We start from the raw sequence: 6,000 nt of genomic DNA, 5'->3' as shown, positions 1-6,000 counted from the left end.
GAGCCAATTTATCTCAGTTCCTGTGAAAGATAACAAAAAGTGGCAAACTGATAAAACGTTCATCATATGGAAACAATATTTTGTTAGTTGATATTTTTTAAATATCTCTTACAGTAACCAAGATAAATTGAGTCAAAGTTAGGGAACCTTTTACTACGGTATGTCACTAGGGATCCATAAAAGACTGCATATCTCCCTTGTACGACGTTACTCAAAAAAATGGTCCACTACAAAAATGAAGCTCTACTTTTGCTTAGTATAATCTGAAATTTTCAGACAAATTGGAAAATTCTGGACCACTTTTGTAGAACTTCAAAAATGCATGATAAGTACCTTGGACTAGAACGAAGTCAAAAATCAATTTTTTTTCTGAAAAACTAAAAAATATGCAAGACTATAGGACCAAGTTTCTCAAATTATCTCCACACATTTGTTTAAATAAAACAAGGGCGATTCTCCTATTCTTCTAGAAAAAATCTCAACAAAAAAAGAGAAGAAATGAAGGAGCATGTGTGTGTGTGTGTGTGCAAAAAGGGGCGCATCTTCTTCCGCCCCCCTTCTGCTTGTAGATTCCTAAACAATTTCCTGTCGTCGGGTCCTTCTTCTTCTTCTTCTTCTCTTTTTTATGCTCTTCTCGAAGAAAATCTCTACAAAGTTTTTTTTTTCAGCAGCCCACGCGATTTTTTCTACGAACTTCCTATGATTTGGGATTCTGACCCAGAAGGAAGGGCTTCAGAGAGAATGATGTCATCAAAATAATAAAGGGTTACGGTATTTGGAGAGAAACAAATTAAAGAAAAAGCAAGAGGAATATAGAGACTGAACATTAAAAATTTTCAGTGAAACAGTAAATTTTTGGTAGAGTTTCAAAAAATTGTGGTTTGAGACTAAATTCAAATTTTTTTGAATTCCCGCCGAAACTGAAATTTTCTGTTTCAATTTTTTTTTCTAAATATTTTCCTAAAAATATAATTTTTGTTACAGCGAAAAGTACAAATATGTATTCAATTTACAAAAATAGGTTTTTTGAAAAATTGCAGGAAAACAATATACGTCAGCAGTTAACTCTCCCCACATGAACAGTCAACTTTGAGCCCATTTATCACAGTCCCTGTTAAAGATACTAAAAAGTAGTCAACTGATAAAATGTTTATCATAATATCAGCAACATTTTATCAGTTGACCATATTTTGGCATCTTTTACAGGGACCGAGAAAAATTAGCAAAAAGTTAAGATGTTGGCAGCGGACCGCGTAGCTCAATCGGCAAGAGCCGACTTCTTAACTTTGAGCCCATTTATCACAATCCCTGTTAAAGATATAAAAAAGTATCCAACTGATAAAATATTTATCATAATATCAGTAACATTTCATTAGTTGACAACTTTTTGATATCTTGCACAATAACCGAGATAAATTCACTCAAAGTTAGAAAGTCGGCAGCTACCGCGTAGCTCAACCGGCAAGAGCAGGCTTCTCAACTTTTCACCCATATATCTCGATTACTATAAGAGATGTCAATACGTAGTAAACTGATAAAATGTTTATCATATTATTAGCAACATTTTATCAGTTGACACCTTTTTGATATTTTCTACAGTAACCCAGATAAACTGGCTCAAAGTTAGGAAGTCGGCAGCCGACCGCGTAGATCACCGAGCCAGCTTCTCAACTTTAAGCCCATTTCTCTGGGTCCATGTTAAAGATATCAAAACGTGGTCAACGGATAAAATGTTTATCATAATATCAGTAACATTTTATCAGTTGACACTTTTTTGATATCTCTTACAGTAACCGAGATAAACTGGCTCAAAGTTAAAAGTCAGATAAGCCGTTTTGCTACAATGTTTACTGTATTTTGAAAGACTTCAAAATAGTGATGAATTACTAAAAGAACATTTTCAAGTGGAAAAAATAGTGGTCATCGGATGTGACGTCAAAATTTCGGGGAAAATATCATAGATCAGAAGATCAATGACTTTATTTTCGTTTTTTCGAAAAATCCAAAATGAGTTGTAATTGCTCAACATTTTATACATGATTTATAAGGCACTCATATCATTTTTGAAAACAAAATTTTTTTAAACTTTCCAATTTTTGTTTCCGGGATAAATAATTTTTACAGTATCACTCAAAATACAAAATATCAAAAAATCGGCTTATTCAGTGAAAATATTCAATTTCAAAGTCTTGAAAAAGTATTTTACAGTTTTTGGTTTTTTTTTTAATTCTCATAGTATGTAGTGATCGCAGGTCATAATCAACTTTTGTTACTACATATCACAATTTCAAAAATTTTTGAAACAGTGAAAATTAAAAATAAATTTTAAAAAACTTCAGAACCCCCCCCCCCCCCCCATAAAAGTGCAAATTGGCATCATGCCAAGAGGAGGGGTTAGAGAATTAGACAAACAAAAAAATGGAAAAAAAAACGTTCCACAAACAAAAGAAGCCCTCCCCGGGGGACAGACCGTCGGGGCGAAAAAAACATAAGTGTGTGGTTAGACGTAGGCGGGGGAAAATTGAATGGGGCAGATAATTTTGAGGTGACAATTGATAAAAATCGCAAAAAAACAGGTTTTTAAAAGTTACTTTTTGGTGAAAATTTGAAATTTTGGATGGCAAGAGTACTAAAACCCACTTTAAGAGCTTGCTAGAAGCATAAAAATAGTACCAAAATGACAAGTACACTAAGCAAAAAAGATTTGACCTTGGAAGGAATTGAACTCGGGTCGTGAGATTACTAGTCAGCGTTGTTAACCACCAGACTACGTGTGCATTGGCGCGTCGGCGCCGCCAAAGGTGTATAAGAAAGGGAGGGCGGCCACAGCTACCTGCGTGGGCGCGCCGCGCCTTGCACACTTGTTCTAGTGGCTAACACTCCTGACTGCCAATCTCATCATCAAAGTTCGATTCTTTTGTGGGCCGAATATTTTTTGCTTTGTTTACTTGTCATTTTGGTATAGTTTCCGTTGCTCTAGCTAGTTTTTAAGCTGTATTTTCTAAATTTTTGATCTTTTTGATAGAATTTTCCCCTAAAAGCCATTTTTGAATTATCTGCTCTTTTTTGGGAGTCTTGGAATAAGTATTTTCTTGGTTTTTTCAAATTTTATTTTTTTTTTAATTGAATATTCAAATTTCAGAGGTTTGGATTTCTAGAATTTTTACTGATTTTTCAGATTATTTTCTTGGAAAGTTCAGAATTTCAGAAAAATCTAAAAATCGCAATATTTGAGATTAGGCTTTGAATTTTTAAATTTCTGAATTTCTGAATTTCTAAATTTCTGAATTTCTGAATTTCTGCAATTCAAGGATTTTTTTTATAAAAAGTCAAAAACTACAAAACTTTCGAATTCAATTACCGTAAAACCTCTAATAGAACGACACCCGGATCGTCCACTTTGAGCCTATATATCTCATTTACTGTGAAAATTATCAAAAAGTGACTAACTAGTAAAATGTTGCTGATATCCTGATAAACATTTTACTAGTTAATCACTTTTTGATATCTTTCAAAAGAAGTGAGATATATACAGTACTGGCCAAAAAGGTATTCGCAAACGGTTTTTTGAGAGTAACTTTGCTGAAACTTAAGGGATCGATCTGAAAATTTTACTGTGCATGTCGTACATGGTGACGACAAATTGCGTACAAGGAAATTGCATCATTTTCAGAAATTTTTTGTTTTTTCAATTTTTTCAATTTTTTCGTTTTTTCACTTTTTTCATATTTTTATATTTTTGGATATTATGGTTTCTAAGAATGTTGGTTTTGGCTCCTATGTATTTAAAACTGTTTACAGACATGGCCAGACCCCTCGGAAAAAAAAACATCTCTCAGGACATCCGTAAAGCCATCGTCATCGGCTTCAGAAGTGGATGTTCCAAGGACCTCTTGGCGCAGCAGTTCAATGTTACTAAACGTGCCATCGAGAAGATCTTGACGCAGTTTCGGGATGAGGTAATATTCAAAAATAGTATAGTTATGGAAAAAAATGTTTAGGGAGCCTTGGTGGAGCGAAAATCGCCTGGAAGACCGCGTATCACGTCGAAGAACATGGATCGGAACATCGTCCGAGTTTCAAGAGAGGATCCCCAGAGGAGTTCTACGGACATTCAGATGGTCGTGAAGACTCCAAATGAAGTCACACCATCCCTGAGAACCGTCAGAAGACGTCTTCAAGATGCTGGACTCCATGGACGACGGCCAGCTAAGAAACCATCGATCAGCAAGAAGAACAGAATCGCCCGCGTAGCATGGGCCAGAGCTCATCTCCACTGGGGACGTCAGGATTGGGCTAATCACGTGTTCAGCGACGAATCCAAGTTCAATCTGTTCGGTACTGACGGTATCAAGTGGATTCGCCGTCCCGGTTGGATGTCGGTTCGATCCCAGCTACCAACTCCAAACCGCAAAAATGGAGGTGGATCGGTGATGGTCTGGGGCTGCTTCTCTGGGACTTCAATCGGCCCGCTGAGAAGAATTACAAGCATCATGGATCGCTTTGTGTATGAAGACATCTTGGAGAACACAATGAGACCCTGGGCAAGGTCTACTGTGGGCCGGGCGTTCGTTTTCCAACAGGATAACGACCCGAAGCACACCTCGAAGCACATCAAGGAGTGGTTCCGACGCCGCCACGTGGATCTTCTGGACTGGCCAAGTCAATCTCCGGACTTGAATCCGATCGAACACCTCTGGGAGCATGTCGAGAGACAGCTTAGAGGGGTTCGTGCCTCGAATGCCAACCAGAAGTTCGACCAACTCCAAGATGTCTGGCAGGCCATCCCGATGTCTGTCATCGACACCCTTCTCGACTCGATGCCAAGAAGATGTCAAACGGTAATCGACGCCAAAGGCTTCCCAACGAAGTACTAAAGCTATTTTATTCATTTTCTATTATTATTTTTCGTTTACCGGTCTATCCTAGATCTCAGAAGTCAAAGTTCCATTTACCGGTTTTTTGCAATTTTCATGAATTTTTCGATTTTTTTTCAATTTTTTGAAATTTTGACTATTCTTGTTGTTGAATCAGTTTCTTTTACCGTTTTAAACTTTGTCTTAAAATATCAGATCGATCCCTTAAGTTTCAGCAAAGTTACTCTCAAAAAACTATTTGCGAATACCTTTTTGGCCAGTACTGTAGGCTCAAAGTGGACGATCCGGGTGTCGTTCTATTAGAGGTTTTACGGTAATTAGAAAAAATCTGAAATTCCTACAAAATCGCCTTTGAATTTTCTTTTGAAATTTTCAATGACAAATCAAGAATTGATTTTTCGAAAAAATTTTCGTTCCAATTAAAAGAAAAAACTATTCCAAGGTTAATGAACTGTCTTCCAAAATTAACCGACAAATCGTCTAGAGATCATCATAAACTATAACAAACTTAAGAGACGCAGAGAAAAAAGAGAGAAATTTGATGAAAACGATTCCCGATCACATCGAAAAAGATAGAAGAGAGAGAGAAGGCGTTTTATGAAGTGGGAAAATCATCGAGAAGGAAAAAAAACGAAATGACGGTGATGGGAACTTTTGTATTCTTCTTTGGGGTGGAAAAAAAAGAGAGAGAGAGAGAGAGAAAATTGTGCAGAGAGCGCAGAGAAATGGTCAAAAAAGAAGATGGAGAATAGTTTTTTTTGCATCCATTGACAGAACAAAAAAACGAAAAATTTGAAATTTTTTAAAAAATCTGTGAAACAGCGATTTTTCTCAAATTTTCATTTTCTTTACACATCAAAATAGCAAACAAGAACTTTCCATTTTGAAAAGTTTGAAACAGGAAAAAAATATAAAAGTTTGGAGCATTATTTGGCGTTGAATCGCTTTTCGAAAATTCGAAAATATATTCAATTTAAGTTTAAAAATCATTTTATGTAAAAATTCTGATTCGAAATTCATGAATTTCTGAATTTCTGAATTTCTGAATTTCTGAATTTCTGAATTTCTGAATTTCTGATTCTCTGAATTTCTGAATTTCTGAATTTTGAAATTTCTGAATTTC

Source organism: Caenorhabditis briggsae, assembly GCF_000004555.2.
Source record: "Caenorhabditis briggsae complete genome, chrIV, whole genome shotgun sequence".
In the NCBI taxonomy this organism is placed as follows: Eukaryota; Metazoa; Nematoda; class Chromadorea; order Rhabditida; family Rhabditidae; genus Caenorhabditis; species Caenorhabditis briggsae.
This window is presented reverse-complemented; position numbering follows the sequence as displayed.